Genomic DNA, 25,745 nt, shown 5'->3' with positions numbered 1-25,745 from the left:
TTTGTGCTTGCCAGTCTAAGAAAGGGATTCAGTTAGATTTGTTTGCTGTGGTGGTAATCTGTATGAGTGGCTACTGCTGCTATTGCCGACGAAAAAGAAAAGCTTTCTGAGTTCGTTGGTTGTACTTAATATGCAACTTAATGTCACGGTAACACGCTACATACAAATCCACATAAAGTATATGTACATGGAGTCATATTCTTGTGGCACTAATGCCAACGACCCTGTCGGGATAAAGCAATAAGAGCAATAGCAATGACGGCAGAATCAGCAAATTCTTACATTGGAGCGTTTAGCTTCTGCATGTAAATTTAACGTATCGGGATCAGTCACCGGCAGCCTTAGACGGCGGCCTGGGGTACGCCGTTCTCTCACGGAAACGACTCGAAGAGGGGTTTCGTGAACGGAAACGTGAATGAGCGTACTCGGAGGAGTATAATGCCTCATCAGATGAGGAGAAGAATTTGTGTGTTGCTAGAAAGTCTCTGGTGGCGGGTTATCCTTTAGGAATTTTTTTATGATATACATACATAGACGGGAGGGAACAGAAAGACGAGCCGCTGCCGCTGCTACAGGCTGTTCTACTATGGGGTCACGCAGAGGCTCAACTTCGCATAGAGTAAACGCAGCTACAGACAAACTGAGGGACAAGGGCCGGCAAAGGACGGAAGTTGGGGCTACGAACGTATGGGTACTCAGGGTAAAGTGAGTACAACGGACCACGACTTGAGCTCTTAGACTTCGGCCTGGATCAGCTTGGGGCACCGACCAACCAGAAAATGGAAGAAGTTCTGCTGTGCCAATGAGCTAACTCTTGGCCAGGTCCATTTTTCATCTCGATACGCCTGAAACCACAGTCATCAGCAACGCGAGGGACAGCAGAAGGCATCACCGCCTTGGTGACACATAGTGGTAAGGGGCAGGCAAGCACTAACAGGAAATAGCACAGAGCAGCGAAAGTAAGTGGAAAAACGTCACCACGTGGTGTAAGGTGACTACGCCGCGGAAGACTGAGCAACAAAAAGTAGCTAGCAAAGTTGATGGTAAAGAATAAGTTGTGTCTGGCGGCAGCCATTGCAGTAGGGCTTTGAAAAAGACAAAACATCAAGTTGTAACGGCTCACTAACGAAACGAGCGGGCCAACGCTTACACACAAAGCAATTGACTTTGACTGTACTCAATGCAACAACACGAACAACAACGACGACAGCTATGCATTTCACGGCAACATGTTCGCTCAGCTTGGTAGAGATCAATACTAATACAAAACCTTTGCCAACAACGGGACAAATGTGTTAACTAGAAAGCATGAAAAGCCGACACGAAGTTCATGTGTCATGCTCGAGAGGTTGTTGGAAAGGTTAGGTACGACAATAACAGTGATAATTATAATTGCACCATTGACAATGACAAAACGAACGATCAAATCCAAAAAAATTGCTCGGTTGAAGATGCAAGTAGCGAATCAATATTTATCAAAGTAGCTCACGGCAAAAGACAATGTTTATAAGATTATATCCACCAAATTCTGTAATTGAAATGGGAAAACCACTCTATCTATAGCTGCCAGGTTGTCGCACATTAATAACATTGAGCTTAATTTTTTGAAAGCTACCGAACGCTTCGATAAGTATCACGCGGCACCGTTGAGGTCGTAATACTTATTGAGAATAAGATACATGCAGCCCGCACGTATGGTTTACCACATATGCTTATTTAATTTCTATATTATAGCTTATTTTACACATTCACTAACTGCGATCATTAATAGTGTACGTGCGTGGTATGGACCATGTCATTGTACTAGCATCGAGGCACGAAGAAGCCGTGTCGGTGATTTTCTCTGAGAATTGTCCGGAAAAAACCTATTGCAGTGACAGATCTTTTTGTGTGAACCATTTGCAAACCTTCTGATGTCTGCTACTTAGCTTGGCATGTGGTTTTTTCAAAAAAAATGTTAACGAAGAGTCAAAAGTTGCCAGCATCGTTGCATCCTAGAGCGTTTTCGCCCGGTCGCCACAACCCGTTGGGTTCTCATGGGTCCTCTTGCCGTCCAACGAGAAAGCCTCTAGAAACGGGATAGGACGCCTTTTGACCCGATTAGGCAATAGACCGCCTTTCTTTCTTTACCCAGCGCGGCAGTGGGGTTTCGAATGTCTATTGCCGTCCAGGCCGCTATGCCTCACCTTCTCCTAGAGCTGCAATGTTGAACGACCGGTGGGGACAGAACGCGCTATGGAGGACTAAAACATTATAGTATTGGGTGCGCCAGTCAAATGACGGGGTCAAACTTAGGGAGGTTAATAGAAAATGGTTTTAGTTATAACGAAATGGGAAGCAAGAGTCGTACAGGAGAGAAGGGATGGGGAACATTTGACGTAAGGCCGTAGTCTCACCTACCCATTTTGTCAAGCAGGCAGGCGGACGATTGCTAACCCGTCCTGTGCTGTGGGTTGCCTGTGTATCGATGAAGACGATTACTTCCCTCTGGGTGTCCTAGCGTCATCGACTAAACTCGACATTTCCGCAACTACACTAAGCAGCTAAACGATAATGGTTGCTATAGAAGATCGTTCGGGCTGTTTTGCGACTGCCACCGCGGCTTCTGTTGTATCCTGCGCCCGTCTTGTAGTGTTGGACGGCTGGGTAAAGCAGATCCTGCTTCTCGGCAGAAGCCATTCTCAGGATATTCGCCGTTCATCGATGTCATTCTTACCTGTTGGAAATATTCCTTGCTCAACTTTTGTCATCTTAGGTCAGTCCGTATGGATGTTTTATTGCTCTTTGCTGGAAGAGAGGACATCCCGCCTGACTCATCTACCCAGTCATGTTTCCGACGTATCGCTGTTTGCTGCACCCACGAATGCAATGGTCCTATTAGAATGAGTTGCTTAAGTGATCCTGAAGAGGGTTACCTTAAGAGCAATCGCTACCGTAGACCCGCTCTACTTCTTTATATAGCCATACGAATCTGGGTTAGTGGCTGACGCTGAATTAGTTCTGCTACTTTTCTATTCTAATGCAGACTGAGTTGACTTTTTATCCCGTCAGCTGTACAATAATTTCATTTGACGCCCCCTTTATTTAAACATCGAATCCATTAAGTGAATCTAGACTCACCCGAAGACTCTTAAAAGAGTCGTGTGAGATACTTAATATTATAGGCAATAAATTTGTTTTTTTTTTTCGAAGAACGTTCGTTGAAAGGACGCGCATCTTCCCAGAGGAAAATAAGGTCGAACAAGTTCTCAGTTGGATCTTTCAAGCAAACGCTGTGACATACGATTCGCTTTACTTTTTTTGCGAGACTATGGATTAATCCCGTTACTATTATAGCTTTTTTTAAGAGGTTGTTTGATGAATCTCGTTTACAAACATCGAGTCTTATTTTTCGGTATTATTAGACTTTAGCCAGCGTTTTTTCCTAGCAAACCATTTACAATTACCCTGCACGTCATTTGCGTCAGATTTTTCACATGCCAATTCCTCTAACGAAGTTATGCATGCGTTTTACGTCTCCGTAGATTTCTTTCGCTTTTCTCTTGATCAGAGATAATAATATCGTGACAAGCGCAATGGTCTCGATCCCATCAACAACATTATTCGCAGGCGATGCAGATGGATACATAAAACCTTATTCCAATAAGCGAGCGCCCATTACGCTGGCCAGTAAGAGCCCACTTCGATGTCAAGTGTGTCCGGCCAATTTGCCCCATACTGTGCCGCGTGCATCCGCCAGCTGGTCGGCGTCCGATACACTCATGCGCTACGCATTTATAGCAGTTTACTTAGCTCGCTGCGTCGCACTCATCTCTCGTTATCTAGCAAGGCACTGTCGCTACTCGTTTCTGTCGGCGAAAATGGCGCAACATGTCTATTTCGCGAGCTAATACATACGTGGCAGCTTGTTGAGATCTGTTGGAAGATATTGTTTTCCTTTGGATGCCAAATAAACCCAGCAACGCAATGCTCCCGACTCGCCCAGCTACACCTATTCGCTTTTGTTTACCTCAGGGGATACAGTATCTCCGTGATTGGGTAATATATTTGCCTTCTAATCTTAGACTAATTATTGGGACGCGTTGTGGTCTAGGTTCGAATCCGGGCTTAGAACGAAGCTTCATTTCGTGGTGGGAGCTAACCATCTTCGTACCCTACCGTACCGGGTATAAAACTCGAAACATAGAAAGCAAGAGATAGTGTCATTCGCTTCCGTACGCTCTCGGACTTCGTGAATTGGTTTCTTTGTAGCTTTTCGAGCTGCATTCCGCTCACGGGCTGAGACTGTCGGAGACCACACCTCCGACAGTCTCAGCCCTGATCGTTTGAGCAGATTATAGGAACTCTAGTCGCTTTAATGGCCTCCGGTAAAAATACGCCAACTAAATGAAGACGAAAATAGGAAAGGGAAAAGGTAACATGCCATGAGTTTGCTTCTTTGGTAGCAGCCCGTTATGAGGTACAAGTACGGAAGAATCAAGCAACGACGAGTTAAGTGACTGTTTACTGTTCACAGTTATCTAGCAACAGCTCTTACATTACTCATAACCCTTACCTAATAAACTCAACCAGCTGCTGTACAGGATAAACAAAAGCTTAAACACAACTAAAGCGGAGCACAAGGTAGGCGAATAAGTCTTAGTATTTGCATATTATCAGTAAACTGAATATTATTTTCAGTATGCGTCATCAATATAACAGGGACTTTGAAAGGCAGATCAGAGCATGCTTAACTTTAAACTTAAACATTTTATACCGTTTTAGAGGCAAATTGTCAATATAATCGAATGACTAAGAAATGATAGACGTTTTCGAACCAGAAGGTTGAAAAACTTCTCAAGCTAATATAGGACTTACGCACTGATATCCATAGTTTTCATTCACCTTGTCATCGAATAAAGTCGTTTACGTATAAAAGGACCGATAACCCATTTTCTGAGCGGAGCTACGTCTCTGCGTGTTATCTCCGGCGGTTAATACGGACATGATGATTGTCCACAAAAACGATAACCTAATATTTAGCAGTAGTTTAATGCTACCGGACCCTCCATGAAAACCGTGTAAGTGTCAACCGAGACCAAATACGAAAGGCAAAGCTCCAGGAACGACATTATGGCAACTTCGTGTCTGTCGCGGCAGACATCGAGCTACCGGAAGGTACCTTGTGGACGTCCCCTAACTACGATGGAACGGTTGACACACCTTGGCCATAACATTGTAACAGCAGAGGTTTTTTTATTCTGAAATTCGAGATAACCTATTCCGACGGCGAAACCTGCATCCTTTGTTAGGCTAACAGATAGGTGTATCAGTTGATACATTTTTAAATAAGCACTCCAAAACTATTACGTTTATAGGTAGTTGATAACAAGTTTAATTTGTCGAGAATCAGTCAAAGGAGGGCATCCTGTATTCAGCTCTGCCATTTTATACATACGGCGAAATATAGAAGTGGGTTTGACAAAGCAGTCTTATAGTCCATGCAAACCGCATTATCAGTCCACTAGCAATGGAGAAGGAAGAACGAAATGGTTGCATTTGTGCCCCATTATCGAATAATAGCCCTTCCCTAATTTATTTTCTGTATTAAGTATGCGTTCTTCTGATATCCATTTGCCGGCTAGTTCTAAGTGAAAGGACTGTATTTTCTAACTTACTGATTGTTTAGACGAACAGTCCAATGTGCTGATAAAATCCTAGCGCGAACATTTACTGCGGTACACTCATTATAGGGTGCTTTTGGGTGACACTCACTGACAGCGCACATCTTCACGTGATAAAAAATCTTCCATCACGGTCGATACCCCACGCGAAAACTTATCTGTTATCCCTTTGCAACATTGCTATCTACATAGTAGATAGATTCTCATTTAATGACAGCGCCTGACGAAGAAATGCGTTTGGAACTATATGGTAGATCTATAAAATCTAAGTATAGAACACATCAATAAACAGTAAATTTGACTAAAGGGTCATAGCATAAACGGATCCTTCATCGTAGCCATTGGCTACGCTGTGGCACCACGTCGTCTCTATAATATGACGCCGGGCTCAGTTAGGCTTGTAAAAATAAAAGCCATGTGTAATCCACGGATCAGCTTTTAGCTCGATATGGACTCAATTCAATGTCGGCTCTGTTTGGGAAATTATAAATTTACTACGGCCATGTTTTAGGCGGCGTTTCGTATACATATCCGTTATACTACACGCTAGACTGATTGCGTAGTATATAAGGGGCTTAGTGTAAATGTTCCCGATTATAGACAGAACTTCTTGCATATATAGGTAGGTAAATTTAAAATACACCCATATACTTGAAGCAATACTCAACAATACTACCGGACTCGAACAGTTTCATGCATGCATATAAAACGTATGGCATAAGGATCAACCGAAATTTTTATGTAGTTTAGGATACTCTTTGGAAATTGTGCAGCCGCTACCCCCGCTAGATATCTGCACTTTCAACAGTATCTACAGTTCAACAGTTCTTGGTTAAGCAGCATATGCACTTTGTTTACATTTGCCAATCATTTGGTCCTGCTGACTAAACGAGGAGACTCGTTTAGTTCACACTGAAGACAGTTATTTTTTAAAAAATTGGCGTACCCCTGGAAGGTGCAAGGGGCATATTTGATCGCTGCGCATTCATGTTGGGCTTCCTCCGAAACATTTTACAGATCACATTATCTATACACATACAGACTGCCTAACAGACATTGGCTTCTGAAGATCAACGATATCAGATCTGATTTAGCTTCTTAACCCGTTCGATAATTGAAAAATTACCTTAAAACGACATCACTGTAGTGTATCCTTAAAAATGCTTGATTTCAACCACTAACTTTCCCTTAGTTATCGGAATTTTAATGAACCTCCACCCTAAGCACTAGTCGCCAGCTGGGCACTGGTGATATCGATCCCTGAGTTTACTTTTATGATAAACTCATAGTTACACCGTATTCATCCCAGCAAAAGAAGCTAGATTATGGCCTATTAAAATGTTGCACCGAGCTTTTGTCACTATTTAGGTATGTTAACGTCTATGCCCAGAATTACAGTTTGTGACACTCACAGCCATAGCGCTATACTCTAATAAAGCGTACACAAGTTTAAAAGCTTAGTGTTAACAACACTCATCACTTGTACGTATAACGTGAAAGGTACAAGATGTTGATTGAGGCATATAGGACTCGCTACAATAAATGTTGAACACTGAGTGGTCCTATGTTCCAAATAAGTTCTTTCCCTTTCTACGGGCCAGGAGGAAAGAATATGGCAGACAATAAGCTTGCAAATTTGCAATTCCCCTTGTGATATTGTGCTTCTAATACCAAGAAATGTATTCAGTCGGCCGATTTGCGGAGTTAAATGTCTTCTTACGAAAGATCTAAACGACTGTTAACGCCAAACGATATTTGGCCAGTTTTAGTGTTAGGCCTAATATTTAAAATATGTTATTGCCTATTGATTTTTGCGTCCAGAAGCAATTGGAAGCGCTACGATTGGATGCATTGTCAGCATTTGGTTTAACAAAGGAAATTATTTTCCCGTAGCTGGCATATTTTCGATAGGCCATGAAATAACTGTAGCCATAAGCGTCTTTATGTTCGCAGGCTCTTAATTAAGTAATAGTGGTGAAATTTACGAACTCGGCACGCAAACTGAACTCGTTTCGTATCATTAGGCCACAATAGGTAATGTTGTATAGTGTGCCGATTGCCGATCGTATATTGTGCATTACCAGCACTAGGGGAAGAGACTTCTTACATTTGATTCGAGCAGGTGCCGTCAAATGCGTTTTTCGAAGAAGACAATCTCTAAGTTCCTTATACAATACAGGAGCATGTCCTTCCCCTCGACGATATCGGCGGCATAACCCTCAAGAAGCGTAACTCAAGAATCGAGGTCAATGCAGTAGCAGCACTCATTAACATGCCGCATTATTAAACGTGTTTGATCATTTCGTGTCTTACTATGTATGTAGGACATTTTACTATTTGCCCCCTCTGTAATTAGTACGCCTGAAACGTAAAAGTTCGAAAACGTGAAAAAAAACGAAAAGTTGTGGGTTGTACTGCTAATCCAAACACGTATTATATTTTACAGGGTCAACAAACAACTCTGGACCTTGAAAGCAAAGCTCTGTTCAGGAGCCGCCTAACCCCTACGACGTCTAAGTGTCTTTTTTATTACAAACATTTCATTTAGTAGTTTCGGAATATATGGACACTTCGAACAACCTTCAGACGTAAGATTCGAAAAGGTGTATTTGTTGTAATGAATTTGCTCTTCACTTCCTCATAATGGCGGCCTGTGACAAATGGCCGCTAGTAATGATGCGCGGCCGCAAGGAGCGACCTAGGTTGCAGTTAACTTAACGTCGAATTCAATGGAAGCTTAGGAGGTAGACCCAGTTCGTGAAGCGGGCTGTACAACGTCAGACTGAAGTGCCGAGATAATCTGGAAGCTAAATTCTAGAATGTTGTAGGGAACCTGTGCCAACGTGAAACTAGTTAGACATGAACTGGAGGCTGCATCACAAAAGCTGCATTATCGCAGGCAAAGCTAAGTGGTGCTGTCAGGAAGTAAAGCTTTATTGTTACACCAAAGGCAAGTTGAAAAGCGCATCGTACGTCAAAGGTTCCTTCACCATAAAATCAACTACCTTCCGAAGATTTCATTGGAAGTGGCTGGAAGCTCATATTTTCAGCAAAATTCGATAAACGTGCTCGAACGTCATTTGCCTATTTACGGCAACTGCGGTTTATGAAACATTAGCATTTGTATTTAGGAGTAGGAAAACGGAACCTGTTTTTTAGTGGGAAACGTTTGCATTGACAGGAAAAACGCTGAGTCCGTTGCATGGGACTTCTTACAGTGTTACTCGCAAATCGATTAATGCTTAGACGATTTAGACAGTTTTGATCAATCTGGCTACGCCTGGTTTACAACCTCCACTTCTGCCACCAGCCCAAGCGACCGAACTCAGCGGCTTCATTTGATTTTAATTTTTCATGCTGCAGATGGGTCATCCATGAAACGTGGAACACTTCACTGCTTCACAGCCAAAGCTTCGACGTTTTTTCAGCAAACTAGCTTTAACTAGAAAATGGATTAAAACAACAGGTTTTAACTAGCATGTGTATGTTGAATTATCGGCGTAAACAAGGCCACACGGCTCAAGAAAAGCGTGAAAGGCTCATAGAGGCTGATTGTCTTTTTTCAAAAAAATAGTTTTTTCTGGAAGCGTCGTGCTACCCTACGTCGGGTAAAAGTGTGGCTCTGCCTTACGAGTTACGCAAGATTATTCCACATTTGCGTATTGTATTTGCTAGGATAGAACGTATTTTTTCCACGCGTTGACGTCTACTACTACGTATACGGATACGAATAGCTTGTCCCGGTCATGTCTTTTCTAAAACTGTCCCGGAACTCTTTTCTAAAAATGTATTTTCAGATTTCAGAAAAGGCCGGAAGAAATGCTTTGATGGCCTTACCCACGGTGACAATAGGCAAAAAAAAAAATGAATGTCTTCCGAACGTCAATGATTGGCAAAGGCTGGTGAACGTATTGTTCATAAAAGTATCTTAGCCATTCGAACGATCGCAGATAACATGTATGCGTAAGCATGAAGATGATAAGTTGAAATTAGTTAGAGACAAAAACCAGTATAACGCTATTGGACTATACAATAGATAACAAATATTGTACCATCCATAAGTACCAACCCGGCGGGCGTATAACATTTGGCAGTGCAACTGCTGACAAGGCTTTATAAGTCAAATAAAAAAAAAATCAGAGAAAGCAACGCGGAGCTCAGGTGCTAGAGATCTGTTGTGTGTCCATTTTACGTATATTCATAGGCTTGAAATCATATCTATAGGACCCTTAGTAAACCTTATAGTAAATATTGTAGTAGACGAATAGACGGCTTACGCTACCATTAAAACCTCCTTATTGAATCACCCGCGACAACAATATAGCTCTTACTCATTATTATATGTGATATTAGCGATATTTTTATTAGGTATTATAAGTTAAACCCCACTATATTAGTTTCGCCCACTGCTGTGATAGCTAGCTATGTAGTGTAACAGCCAGCTATCAGATAACTAACTGTACGACAAGTTCAACCGAATTTACAAGAGGGCCAACGGTTAGTCTTTATAAGTATATGTATATAAATGCAGGATGGATCGCTTTTTTGCGCTATCTCGCCCTTACCCTATACTTAATATACGTAACATTTGCGTCCACTTCTATTGATAAGGTAATCAATCACGGAACTGCTCGACATGAACTGGAACCGTGAATCGATTTCGCTTGACATGGCCCGTTTTAATTAAACCATTATAGTTAGTTGATGGTGCCGTACTGTGTATTTATTTAGTTCCCTCACATAGAACGGGTTAATAGTCAATAAATTCTCTTCATCCGGTGCTGGCCCAAGTTAATATATACTGAACATGACGGCCGTCGATACCGCGTAATCCCATGAGGGTCCTGCAGTTAAAACTCATCTATCGACCAAGGGCATATAGGATTCATCTCTTTCGAGTTTTACGTCCAGTAACGCTGTTAGGCATTCCATCATACGGCTGGCTCTACGATCAGCATGACACCAATCGTGCGTCGATGTCCGGGTCTGAGCTTAGACTACAATGTCTCGCTTATTATTATAGGTTAGCAGGCAAATTCGTCACCCACTAAGCTATCGCAGGGACTTCGTCTGGGCTTCACCCGAAGCATACCAACTTGGCATTCAACTGTCCCGGTACTATTTTCAAGTATCGACGGTTACTTGCATTACAGACAGCTGTATGTGAATTAGATGCGAGTTTTCCATGAAAACAAAACAAGATCAATTATCCCGCACAGTCAATACTGTGGACAGGGCTCCAGACGCGGCTAGAAACCAAATGTTCGTATGCAATATATAGTGTTCTAATGCTAATTAATCAATCTGTGCATCAATCTGTTTTTGATTTTTATATGGAATCGGATACTAACATGGTATTTACTTGTATTCAACCAGGTTATGTTACATATACATCAACGAGATAGCGTCCAACTAAGACCGGCCTTTTTTTCTGTGTTTTCATATCTTGCTCGAAAAATTGGCTCTATTTCTCTGTTCGGGTTTTTGACCCTCGGTTTAATTTATCGCCCTAGATTTAATTAAATTTCAAATACGTTTTATGTCTTCGCACGTTTTACTCTCAGAAGAACTTCGCGACCAGAGAAAGGCGATGTGAAATTAGGGGCAGGGTTAAGTTCACAGCACAGTTAAGGGCACGGCACAATCTATTGAGTATATGTTGGTCAAGTTAAACGACATCTGCATTTCTGGCATCCTGAGTACACCAGACATGCGTTTCTACTACGTTTTAGGCTTTTCTAAGTACTGCTTTCCAGCACTAAAGTCTCCCTAACACTCAATTACACCTACTGCTGCTATGTAGTATTAAGAACGAGGCTTTGATGCAAAGAAAGAACAATTCTGCGTATTTTATGTAAATAAATACATAACAAGTTATTAGGTGCAATATTTATTTAATAGAACGGATTTTTTATTTCGGAATAGGAGTGTGGTAAGCTTCTTCAGTCTAAATGTGTGCTTCCGCGTAAATGACTAAAATGGGTTGGCCGGTTTTTAGATCATTTTTGAAAAAGCATTATAAGTAAAACTTCATAATTCACTGTAGTTATACCATGAGGGACAATTACTCGCAATCGGAAGGAAGAGAGAACAAAGGCTGTTTTTCTCACGGTCGTCACTGCGTTGTCAGTGACGGCTGTGGGAACAATTAAATAGGCAGGTAATAGATAGCATCAATAAAATGAATTGGCAGGAGTGGTATCTCAGTATTCAAAAAATTAGCGACAGCAAGAACCAAATGAAGATTTATTCCATACTGATACAAACTTAAGCTTTAGTAATGACAAATCATATGGTCCCAATTACTAACATAAATATTCATGTTTAATTGCGAAAAAACGGTTTCATCTTTAACGTTCCTTTGAATAATTTCGTTGCTGTCTCAGTCTAACCGACAAAAAAAGATCACGTCCTAGGAATCGCTATCAAAGATACGGACTATTTTCATCGCACCGTTCCTGTGGCCAATCTATGTATACCAACTAAAATGTAAAAATCTGACACGCAAACGAGAATCATAGAAGTGGATTGCCTCGGTACAAGCTAACTATCGCCCGGCTCTACACGTTTGCCCCCATGATTGGCTCAGGGCTAACAGCCCGTATAGCTAACGGGGCTGCTAAACCTTTATGGCCCCAAACTATTTCCACGTTACAGGTTCTCGCTATAATTGCAGCCCAGGTCTCCCAGGCCTCGAAGTATCATACGACCGTCCTGCGATTTTTACCGGCGCTGACGCAAGTCCTGGTAAGCGCATCACGCTCAACGAAATAACCATGCAAACGAGTAGTGGGTAACAATGGGAATCGTACTGCGTGCGAGGACAGTGGAAGACTACGACGTCATTAGGCGTAGAAGTGCGACAGTGCCATAACCATTTCGAACAGTTGCTCTCAGTTGTTCCTTATGGTTGAGGCCGAAATATCGAAAGTGAGATCCAACGTAGAAATAACCTGATTATCAAGTGTTGCGCAATCTATGTACAGTTGTACTTTAACTTTTTTTGTAAAATTAAAGTTAATGAATTAGCAGTTCCTCCAACGTTAGACGCATATCGTTTTTCACTCTACCTAGGTTGTCAACGGGATAGCCTATTGTACGTAATATCTAGCTTCACTTTTTAAACGTTTCAGCCTTTCCTTCAGCATACGTAATCGCCCGATTTGGGCAGCTACATGAATTTAAGTATGCACGATAAGTGGAGCATAAGTAAAAATCGATAGGACCCTTTTAAATACGTAAACATGACTCTCTTAACGTCACCGTTGTCGATAGATTTCATGGTGGAAAACTAACAAAATACATCTCTTTAACTTAGCTTGGAAACAATTTACAATTGCACTAACTACCATTAAAAGAATCACAACATAAGCTGGTCACTGTCAAATAGGAAAGTCCGAAAGAATTTTCATCGTACCGCAAACTACTGATGTTTTCGATACACCTTGGCGGAATTTTTCGAAAAACAAAGGAATCAATTCCCCGACTTTAGGACGCCATTTTTCGTTTGTGTGCACGCATATTCGAGGATTACTCCAGGCTGCGTAGAATTTTCACGGTGGAATCTAGGGGGCAACTAAAACACCGACAAGCGCCAATCCTAAGTGACTTTGTGGAGATATTCAATTTTTTTTCCAGAAGCAGACTTGATGGGGCCCGCTACCATCTTCTGAACATCTGACGTATCAATGATAAAAATATAAATAGAAGTTCCGTCGTGGGTGAAATCCTGGTACACTTTGTGGTATAGTCGCGGCAAATACCAGTAAAATCCAAGTGCATCGATGATGCTACTCGACTTTCGTTAAAGAACGTCCGTTGGAGTGAAAAATACCGCCGCTAAAGTGCTCGATGCAATCTAAATACACAGTCTGCTATAGTAGTAATCCGCTGCTCTGTCTATTGGCAAGTGGGGAAGGAAAACAATTAATTAGGTTTTCATGGAAAATGTCAAATATCTTTAAATGCATACGTACATTATTCAATCGGTTCAGCGGACAATCTGACCGGGTTCAAGATTGTTATACCTATTTTTCTCCTTTTTTTAGATTATTGCGTTCCTTACTGAAAGGGTTTTGCGCACTTAACGGTCTAATAAGCCGTTCTCCACTAAACATTTACTTTTAACTTCAACAATTCAAATGAAAGTTTAGAAGCAAATGATAGATGCATCTTTATATTTCTCAGACACAAAAGCAAACATTGTAACATTTTGTACGATACACCGAACGTCAGCTTAACCATTTGAAGCTAACCAAGTAAGCCAACTTGAGCATGTCACTATTACCGATAGGGAAAGTGATCTCAAGGGTAAGCTTTCCTGCTCAGTTGGCCATCATCTGTCCGTTGGGTTAATCCGCCATGTTATTTCTCGCGCCCCACAAATGCCCCACGTTTCCGGGTAGCCTAGTCGTTGACAAGACAATATTCCTCCCCACGCCCAGCCAATACTCCTTTAGCCCCTTGCCCTCTGGAAGCAAACAATATGTTGCTTCGACTGCTGGCCGCCACATCTGGTGACGATTTGGAAGGTTCGCTATCGGTTTCTTTACAGTTGCCACCGGCGTTCAAACACCGCTCGCCCCCTCTTTTCGCTGAAGTACCTAATTTTCACCTCCTAGTAGTTTTCGACTTGAAAGGGCTCCTATGAGAGATATTTTCCGAATGGAGTCGACTTCCGAGTTGTAATACCGATAGTGTATACAGGAAATACGGCCAGAACTTGGAGCGTTGAGCGGTTTTAAGAACGAGAGAAGAAGCTGGCGCAGAATCGATACATATACACACACAGGTGTGCCGACACCGGCTTCTTTATATACTTGTATAAAAGCATAGTGATACACACACAAGCAGACAGACACGCTAAGGCAGATAGCGCAGTTGAAGAGTCCCAGTCGGACGGGCAGTAAGCCGTGTGGCTTTCGCAGACGAAAGGAAAGGACGAAAGGTAGTTCGGCCGTTTTGACCGCGTCCTCATCCAACCTCCACCTTATTTGGTGCTCAAGTTTGCGCTATTTCAGGCAGCCAAGTGGTAAACCGCACGTGTTGCGTATTGAACTTTTTGCTTTCCAGCAGGGAGAGGGTCCAGCAAATGTCGCTCCACAGGAGAGCTCGAATAAAGAAACAGCCAAAAAAAAAACTTTCATTCTTCTTTCGTTATTACTGTCGATGTTAGACAAACAGGCGTCAGAAAACTAAGTCTATCCTGAAAAGCACCGACTGAATGGGAACATTCTTGCCGGACCGAGCTGTTCTTGCAGGAGACTGTATTACATGAGTAGCAAAGACGATCCAGACAATACTATCGACATGCACTGCTTTTTTTCTATTTTTTATAGTTTTCTCATACTTATTAGTTAATTACAGAGCTCATTTGCTGGCAGTGCTCTGTTGTTGTGTATGCATCTCGTTGGCTGCCTCTGGCTGTATTCTGGTTATAGAGAACTTATTTACCACTATGACAATTGCGGCGCTGGACCAAATAATAATAAATTTTCTTTGGCTTTTAGTACCCTGTCCTAAAAGCTTTGATTTGGACATGGAAGGTTTTGGTTCCGCCTTTAGAATAAAGAATAACCTCAAAGCCTATCTGAGTATGTCTGAATGAAGTAACCGCTGAATTTGTATGATATTTCATACTAGTTCGCACATATTTAAGGTAGTGCTTGCACTTACGTCAAGGCGTTCGTTGTCCACATCAGATTTCTCAATGATCAGTTGGGCTCTGCAAGACAAGGCTGTTTCTGTTAAAGCTACAAATGTACACAATAATTTGTTGTGTATTTTCTTTATTTTCCTTATCCTTAATTCCTTTTCCTTATTTTTCAGACCGAAGGAGATGAAACGTTAAAATGGACTAATTTGACGACGTAGCGCGGTCGTCATCAGTATGCTACTAGTATGTTTTTTTATAAGTGTAATCTGCCCATAACAATGTCCAGCGTTAAACGAGTAGTATTCACCGGATTAGTTTGGAGACTGCTTGAACGGTTCGTGTGCTTCTGTCTGTGTAAGCCTCCCTTGACAGAGAACCACTATGATAAACACGACCGCTGCTATTGCTGGTAGCGGGTTTATACTAAATAAAAATGCCCAAAAAGAAGCTAGCCCGCAAACTTAAACGCTGTCCTTCGTTGCCATGGGCCGGATAGTAAGGACCGTTCGATAACTTCAATGCTGCTGAAGCCTATAGCCACCACCGCCGAGTGGCGCTGCTTCTCCCAGAAGCCGTAATACGTCTATTATGAATCGTGTTCCCATAATTTCCACAATGTCTTGTACTGATGCTACGGACAACGATCAAAATGTCAGGCCACTATATATATATGTAAAACAATGGTTCATTTTAATGGTATATTTCATGACTAATTACTGGTATAGTTGCCATAAAGCCAATTTGACCCAAACAGTTTACCCGATCATCAGCGGTTTATAAATACAATCGGCCCGGGCGAAAATCTTTTGTTTCGTACGAAAGACTTCATATTACAACCAGCGTATGAGTACGCTTTGGCCATTTTCATGGGTGCGTCGAAGGATTATCATCAACGTCTGTAATTCTTTGAAACTAAAGTATTCAATTATCTAGCTTCAGCTGTGTCGATCTGACGAAAATATTAATGGATATATTATATTGGAATCATTTTAGTTTTCACGGTTCTTTTCGATCTCGTATTTTCTTTTTTAGTATTTTGGTGCTTTGATGCTGTTTTATATTTTATATTTATATTTTATACATGGAACTTCATGATTCCTCACACGTCTCCTATGAATGATACCCCTGTTAGCTTGTATTCTGAAACATTTCAGTATCAAGCCTGAAGATTGACTCAAGGCAATGTCGAATCCCGTTTTGTAAGATGATAGTAAGTTTGCATTAAGCAAGTTCTTGTGGAAAGAATAATCTGACAGAGCTCGCTCACTATTGCTTGTACGTGCCTAAGCCGATTTCAGAGAATGATTCTAGCCTAATACTGATGTCAAAATAAAATAGCTTGCAGCAGCAGAAACTTATCGGCTTTTATCTCACATATAGCGTGAGAAGCAAAATGCGCGCGTTTCGATTTCACAGTAGAGATCAAGGATGCCAGAGATACGATTTATCCGATTGTCCCTTTAGGTAGCCCCAGAAGAGACTGTTTTTTTATGGAACTGGTTTGGATTTTCGGACTTATCGCTAAATGAACGACTTTGCCTATAACGTCTCCCTGAGGTACATTTTTTATTGTTGCCGTTCCAGGACTAGGTTGGCCCAGTTTAACAGCAATTGCCATTCCCTAAGGAATTCTTTCATCGGAACTTCCCTAGTTTAGAACAGTGCTTGGACGTAGCCGATTGACATGGTGATATCTCTAGCTATTCACAACATTTCCTGTTTGTCATGCCAGCCTGATTGGCCTTCGATGTTATTGTTAGTGTCAGACAGGATACCAGACCGGGGGTAAAAAATAACAGAGCTCACAGTTTATGCCGCGCTTGACTGTGCCTTTTAGACACTAACAAATTCAGTCAGCCAGTGTAAGCTGCAGTAGCAAATATATAAACAGCGTAAAGAGTCTTTTTAGTTAACCGTAAATTGTACTTGCTCTCCAAAGTTAGTATCTTTACATACGATGGAAACTTTCATCATCTGATATGTTTCAGATCGATTACGGCTCATTAAGCAAATGATCATCGATATCGATACGGTAATGCTGTCGCAGCAATAGCAAAATGTACGTAAGCGGTAAATGAGTTTGTGGCAAATTCTACCCATTAAAAAGGTCATCATAGAAAACACAGAACAAGATAGATTACTGTAATCAGGAAGACCTTATTACAGCAACAAACAAAAGTGGAATACCCAAGTAAGCTCAAACGATGGACTTATCTTGCACTGGTTTGCCTAGAAAGCTACACATAAAACTTTCCATTCCAATCCCGATTGGAGATCCTTAATTAAACTATAATATTCATGGTTTTCGTGCGTAGCTAGCTATCGATTCTAATGGATAACGGAACTCATCATTGCACGATGACCTTTACTTAAGTGCAACGCTTTACCTAAACGTACACGTTTTTCAGACGTAACTTTGACAGAAAACACATTGCTACCATGTGCAACACATTGCCTCAGAGCAGTAATTTAAACCAGTCGGATGATAACCGTTACCAAACTGACGTATTTGCAGGACATCAAAAATGTTCTTGATCATTTGTAAGCGGACCATCTCAAAAACAGTGGAGTGATAAATTCTTAGACACTTTAAGAAGTAAATGATGTCATTGAGATTATTGATAAAGACGTAGGCGCAACGTGGTCTTTTTTCCATAAATCAATAGGCCTACATATTGATATCGTACGATGCCCGTCAGAAACAATCAACCGAACTGGTGAAGAGCTTCAGTGCACACTGAAAGGTTGATCGCATGTGGGCCATTGTCAACAGTGCGTTGGTCTGCTTGTGTCGAGAAACTAAAGGTCAACGCGTAAAACCTTCGTATTACGCGCCCTATTAAATCCCTATTATACTCGCAAGATCTAGTTGACGATGTTCAGGTCACTTTACATCGTGCATTGCTGTTGAAAGGGTCAATAGCGCGAAGAATGATATAAACAAGTTTCAAAATGAGTGGTCAATGCGGTCTAACGCGATCTCATCATGCCGTTAAGGTTAAAACGACGTTTTTGCTAAAGAGCCGTATGGCTAGTGCGTCTAGGACACCGATAGGACAATCGACACTCCCGAGCTCATAAAGGAACACTATTACTATAAGGTCCCGGTGCCTTTGGGACTGCTAGTAGAACTGTCAGAAGCACTGGTACAAGCACTGGCTCCGGACGTAGAATGGCGCACCGCGTAACAGCGTCATACAACCCAGACCATTCTTCCAGAGCTCGAAGGTATCTAACCCACATCACCGAAAAAGGAACAATCAGCACCGGTGTCTCTTTAGCGCCCTGTCGCTTTATCGCGCAGACTTTCACCAACAATTTGAACATTACTAGCAATTTTTTTACTACTGGCGTGTAGACACTCCATTGATCTATTTCGGTATCGTACAACAAGCAGCTGCAGCACTCACATTGGCTGCCAACGGACGTAGCGAAACAAGTACACTCCGTTCACAAGGTCAATTTCCCTGTTCAATGAACACAACGCGAAAAACAACGAGGCTGCATGAGGACGTCCAGTACAGGAGCCATTACCACTTCGCACCACAGACCGTAAACCCGGTTCGTTTTAAGTAGAGACTGAAATCTCTTGGCTAGGGCGCAAGCAGGCTAGTCACATGTACATACGGTACGATTTGTTATACTATATTAGACAATCGAATATGATCTATCATGGTAAATTTGAGTACGTCGTGCTGTCTCGTCAACGCACAGTTCGGTCCCTGCGCTATGCTACATGCGGTAAAAACTGTGCTTTCGGATTTGTAAATCCTACTTGCTGTGCTGATCATGGCGTTGATGATATCGGCTTATAGACGATACGAATTAATTCTTCGATGTACCTAAAAATCATCGATGATGGCTGTACATGTCTGTGTAACGCGAACGATATCGTCATCGCTTTGGAAACGAGCTAAAGCCGCTTCATACGTTTGTTTCAATAAGTTCGCATCGTCTAAAGACCGATATCTGATTGACCGTACTAGCACCCGTTTGTCCTCTGTAATTGGCAAGACGTTACTGTGTACATGACCCGCGTCTGCCAACACACTAATTCCAGAAGCTCACGTATACTTTACCGATAGTTTATAATGGCCGGTATATATGTGATGGCGTTACGTGCTACAAATACAACACGAAATATCTTGATCGTCTCCGCCCTTAGATACGTCTGATTATATATATTAGAGATGGGAGCGGTCCGTTTTCAAGCACGATCCATCGATTTACACATCATTAGAACGCTACACAATCGCTCTTTTTAAAGCGCTGACCCCACACCCAACTTGTTCAAAGTTTCCGAAACGTATTAACATCTGTAATGAAAGATACCGTCCAAAAATAGTAACTTTCGATATTTATGACTATCTGCACCTGGCTGCTTTACGCTGCTGGACGTACATTTGCATGTATGACGATGTTTACGAGACGCATTTGCAAGCTGTCGACATGTTACACAACTACGTATAGCAACGCGTCCATGTTTTACTGGGACATGCTCGCACCCCAACTGCATCCCTCCAATACATCTAGTTTACAGTGTGCACCTATAAATCGAATTACAAGACCTAGATTCCTTCGAAAATAACAATCATGTGTTATCAAATAAGGTAACTGTGAGAAAAATTTTCTGATTAACGAACACCCTTCCGTTGTATATAAAATCATAGGAAAAGACCCGTTTGCAAGGGAGAGCCAAGCTTTTTCTTGCTCATTCGTCCAATCAAGCCAATAACCGGCGCTACAGATAATGCGAAAATTGAACAACAGCAGCCTGGGTCATTCTATTGCCCAATAGGCTATTTCATACTGCGAAAACTCATTTACTGGCAAAACGAAAAGAACAGCACAAATAAGGGGGGCACTCCGGCTGAGGTAATCCAATGTGTGAAACCCCCATGATCCAGCGAATAGGTGACTCCGTTGAATGAATGCCTCCTTACACAGCCAAGAAAATAGCTTTTGGCCGTTCATCCTCGTTGAAGTAACCTATTTTTGTTCCAACTAAAAGAAATAGCCATGGGGTCTGACATATAATTCAATATATTACCTAAATCGTTTCCTACACATTGACAAAAAACATAAACTGAAAATGAATATATGAGGTTTTACTTAATACAATATCTTCCGCGATGAACACCTACAAGTAAACATCGGCTGTTACGCATATTTGATTTTCACGCAAAGGTTTATCCTGGTTCCGTTTGCCATGTACGTGTATAGAGGGCGCGCTGTGTCTGGGACTGCTTAGGCAGCATCAAGCCCTCAGTGGGGCTTCCGTCTGTATCTTCGAACCAATACATGATTAAACTCTTTTGCTATAGAGGAAATCGGCTGACTTGCGGGTGCTAATGGAACGTCGTAAATACGCACACATTATCTCTAGATGAACGCTGTAAGAATATGCAGTATTGATGCTCCTACATCAAATAAGCATCTTTATTTTCGATTCTATCCGTCATATCCAATAGCAAGGTATGAAACTGAGTAAAAAGGCTAGACTAGACAAAAATATTTATACCGTCCCGTTAAACAGCTCGATGAGCTAGGCAGGTGATCAAGAGCCCCGATTGAACTCAACGGCTGGGCCAATCGTACTAGAAGGCCGAAGACTGGACTGATGTAGTGTGTTTACTAAGAGTTCTCTAAAAAGCGCACTCGAGATGGCTTGCATGCAAACAGCTCAAAGTTATGAAATCGTCGTATTAAATAAGCTATTCAAACGGTAGTGTCTCACTGTTGGCCTTTGAAAACGGAGGCCTTTGTTGCATGATGGGACCACAAGGCAAATATTTTGCGATCTTGTCATGTGATTTCGATAAAATGATTTTTTAACATAAACTCTATTTCAGCTTGCCAACAAACACAAGGATAGGTCACGCTCTCTGTACAGCTGCGGTCGTATACCATTCTATCGCCACTGAGTGTTTATGTCTCACATCTACGAGTGATAATGTAATGCGTCACTGTGGATGTGCAGTCCAAAATTACGTCATAGATGAAAGCAGATCGAGTTCGAGAATGTCCATATCCATCAACCGTAAACCACCGGGGTCGTCAAATGTTCCCAGGTCCAACGTCGACCTTCGTCACGATGGCAGTAGCCGCAGTCAATGATGTAATATTAGAACGCTTATAAAACGACCATCTTAAGTCTGTCAGATATGGACGTAAATCATCTAACAAGCGAGGATATTGTTTATAGTAGTTGAAGTTTTCATATCATAAAAATATTGCGTCCATCGTTGTACGTTGGTAACGTGTTTGACTGTCAGCGCTAACGACACATGAGATGGACCGGGTTCGAAACTGGGCATGGATGCTCTTGGTTTCGTACTTGAAGCGATATTTGGTTGAAGCAATATGAAACCAGAAAAGCTACTGTCGGCATAACTCGTCCTGTTAAGCAGTCTTTAGGACACACTTCGTCTGCCATGTAGCCTATTCGTCGTCAGGTGTTTTAGATGCTCAGGTATAGCCTACTGCAGAACCATCAACTTGCAGTGTTAGTCAAAGATAACAAGTGCCATTAGACGAAATTGGCTCAGATAAGTTTATGCATGACACCCACTAGAATATTATTATTAAAGGGAAGATTTTAATCAAAATTTTAGTTACGGAGAACTGGTCTTGACCTGATGAAGACGTCGTTGTCGTTGCCACAGACCCATATCGTTTACGTGTGATTTTCTGTGTAACAGATAAAAGGTCCAATACCGAGCAAAAATTCGTTTGCGGAAACGAAAAAAAGGAAAACTTCTTTCACTACAATCGAACGTCGTCTTACAAACAAGCGAACGCAATCTTCACTGCAATGTTAGAAAACCTGCTCGTAATACTTATACATGTTGAATATTGAAGTAACTCGGTTTAGGTCTATTCCGGTACGACTTCACTAACGATTAGAGATACAACGATGTGCCATCGTGATTATCTAGCTAACACGCATGCGAATAGCATTATGAAGTATTAACTCTATTTCAACCCTTGGATGCAGTTGGAGATCATTTGTAAGCCATACGTTGTCGATAGTCTGTCCCAAGTTGAAGGGTTTTCCCTTGGCCTATCCTCAGCCAAAAATGTCTCACCACTTTAGTCGCTCGAAACTCTCCGTTTTGAAGACAATCTTTCCTCCTTTCGCCGAGTTGTTACTCTTGAACAAAGTCGTTTTCGATTTTCCAAAAGGTTACCGCCAATTGAGGTAGTGCAGAAAATAGGGTATATATTTGGCTGCAATATGACTAGAGAGCGAAGCTGTTGACCATTCATCGATTTTGTAATGGCATTTATACGGCTTAGCGTTACGTAAGGACAATGTTTTGTAGTTAAGCTTGGTGCAGTTGCCGATAACTTACTTTTCATGACCCCGAAGACAACATGAATCAACATAACTTAAAACGCCTATAGTTGTAATTTCACAGGAAGACATCCCAAGATTCATTGCCGCAAACGCCCACGATGAGCTGTCCATGGACAGCTGCAATTGAGGCAGTCGCACAACGATAAGGTACTAAACAAATTTAATATCTTGTGAAAACAAAATTTAATATCTTGTGAGATTAATTATCAACGAACGGGTCATTGCCATTGGTTGCTTGAACACGAAGGCTTTGGCCTCATTTGAGCTAAAAGTCATTTGTTTTCTATTATACCTTCTCCGATGCTTGCGACGCTGTCTCATTTCTGTTCGCCAGTTGTTACTCGTCGAACCAATTCCGTCCCGAACGGTGCGGCTTTTTAGTCTTTGGTGGGAACGACCAGCGTGCTCCTGCAGTTTCAATGAATTGCAGTTTGGTACCTTGCGCACAGTCTGTTATGAGCAACGAATCACCCCACAAACGTCTACATATAAAGAAAACTTTGACGTTTCATTTGTGGCTTTTTTTACTTTTTTTTTTTTTTTATCACTATGACTTCCTTTTGTTACGGCGTCTGTGTTACGGACTATGGACCACCAACGACGATTCAGCAGAGCAAGACGGTACTGCGCTTTACAATGACGCACAAAAAAGTTACAAGGAGAAGTTCACTTAACCATATATCAACTAGCCGCAAAACAGAATACTCCATAGCTTAATCACAGGTTGAGGTGAAGAACTTCTACGCTTCTTCGTTGCTTCAGCTTCCCACTGACGGTCACTGTATTGTTTTCCGACTCCCCAATAACAGGCCGTAACATGAGCCTATACTGATAACAGCGTTAGCAATAAATAAATGCACGACTTGTCCTAAGTTTTAGTTCGTTCTGCAACCTAACTACAACAATAACAACGACGATAAAAGAAAAAAGAGAAAGGATTAAGATGCAATAGTAATGATTTTTTGTAGTAAGTTCTAGTAGTAGTAGCAGTAGTATTCTAATAGTTGTAGTAAATACTCCTATGGGAACACGCACTTTTCGCAGAACTTTTTCTTCTGCTAAAATCACTCGAAGTGACCACGAGGCCTCAATTCAGTAATAAGCATCAGAGAAGTCGACGGATAACTAAAGCATGATGTCTTTAAAAGCCACTACTTTATCGCACTCTACTGATCGCGCTGCACACGTCTTGATTATTACGTTATCGCTACATAGGCACAATGACAAAAGACTAGATCGCAGATATTTATTTGGAGTACTTTTCCACTGTCCACTGTTCTGCCAATCGATCTATTATCTACTACATATCTTTTTTCTTCGTAGCCTTAGCTTTGTTTTTTTTTTTTGTTTTTACCACACACGTGTATTTTCTACAACATCCGTGTAACGACGTCCGAAACTCTGTCTCTTCTTCGCTCTTTTAACTCTCCTTTTCAAGAAAAACGACAACTGAAGTATAGGGGCATTATAGTACACACACGAAGTTACTCACTTCGTCCTCACAAGTTTCAGAAACCTGGCAAAACAAATTTCCGCGATGCCAGATTACTAGCAGAACCTCCATTGATTCACCGTTGCCGCGTCAACACGCAAGCGACGCTCTAGAAAATGCTAACGACTTCTTAAAATATGATCAGAGACCGCCGGCTGCCCGATGCAGGGGCTCCTTCCTATTGTTAGTGGTCTTTTCAAACTTGCTAGACAAAAAGTTGAGATTGCAATGGAAGCACCCTTTAGCGCTCACATAGGCTCATAAGCACTTAATACGGTGATGGTGCGAGTACACGCTCGACGCCTGCGTATTTTCTTGCGTTTTCGTCGATCGTTTTGTCTATGTCGAACATTTCTAAAAACACTCGTCTATTGGTTTTGCCCGCCTTACGTTCATTTGTCCCGTGCGCACGGTGTGGGGCACCTCGTGCTCTTGCTTAGAGGAGTTCGGTCTCTGACCGGTCTGTGGATATCGAGATAGAGTTCTCTCGGCACTTTGGCGCTCGACGCGCTAAGAATCCTACCCTTCCTCTTCTATCTTCATCTGGACGCATGCGCACTACAAGCTTGTACGTTTTTACGACTATATTTTCTTCGCCCTAACGGTAAACAACGTTTTGCTCGCTATACGCTACCGCCGGCGATGGGCGGGATTAAAACAACGAGCCACTGATAGTGAGTGTAGCCTACTGGACGTAGAGCAGCAAAATATGACATCGAAAATTGGCGAAGAAAAGGAAAAGAAAAAAGAACAAGATGGCGACGACGACAACACCAAAAGGACTCGAAGGAATCACGAAAGCTGAACTATAATGGCAACGTGTGTTATTTAATAAAGATATGTTAACGGATCTGGAAAAGATGGTTCAGAAAAAGGCAAGTAGTGACTGATGTAGGAGCGGGTGTGCAAAAAGCTGCTTGGCAGTTATTATACGACAGGTTATAGCTAGATAAGCGAGGATAGTTTCGAGTGTATGAAGTGATAAGGGCTGGCAAAAGAAGACTATTTCGACCTCGGGGACAAATATAAATTTGAGATTTTAGCTTAAAAGCCATTTATAACCATCCCACGAATCAAATCGCTGTAAGTGAATAGGGTGTGTGTATAGGCAAGAAATAGTCATGTCGGCTCAGGTCGACTGCGTCCAGACAACCTAGTTATTAACCTTTGGTATCTTTTCTCTCCAGACTTGGTGCGGGTTTTTTATATTTAGCGGCAAAACCACACCATTAGGACATACTGAGCAGGCCTATCGAACATACACGATGGTACTCGAACTGTAGCGTAAAATAAAGACTAGTCTCGAGATGCCTCCTTTATGCTGGAACAGGTGTACGTACAGACTATTCAAATAATACGCAAAAGTATGAAAGGTCATTTGTGTGGGTTTCCTTCTACTTGACTAAGTTTGCTTTGATTGTTACTTGTGTTCAATTAGGGCCAACAGGTTTGTTTGCCAGAAACGGTTTGTTTAAGTTCTAAAAATCAATAGCATATTTTAATACGTCAGTAAGATCGGGAGTGAAACTATTTGATAATTTGGGTCTGAATCGTTACGTACATTTATAGTTATGT

General features: G+C 41.7%; 1 protein-coding gene across 3 annotated transcripts in view; it reads right to left on the bottom strand.

Moving 5' to 3' along the window:
- Positions 1-24,647, bottom strand: part of LOC111246593 (uncharacterized) — a 159,822-nt gene extending 135,175 nt beyond the window's left edge. For all 3 annotated transcript variants that reach the window (XM_086984521.1, XM_022796440.2, XM_086984522.1), the window contains exon 1: positions 22,971-24,647. The gene's annotated coding sequence lies outside the window, so the exon portion shown is untranslated. The remainder of the gene's footprint in view (positions 1-22,970) is intronic.
- Positions 24,648-25,745: the final 1,098 nt, after the last annotated feature.

This window comes from Varroa destructor, unplaced genomic scaffold, assembly GCF_002443255.2.
Source record: "Varroa destructor unplaced genomic scaffold, Vdes_3.0 BEIS01000003.1, whole genome shotgun sequence".
In the NCBI taxonomy this organism is placed as follows: Eukaryota; Metazoa; Arthropoda; class Arachnida; order Mesostigmata; family Varroidae; genus Varroa; species Varroa destructor.
This window is presented reverse-complemented; position numbering and strand designations above follow the sequence as displayed.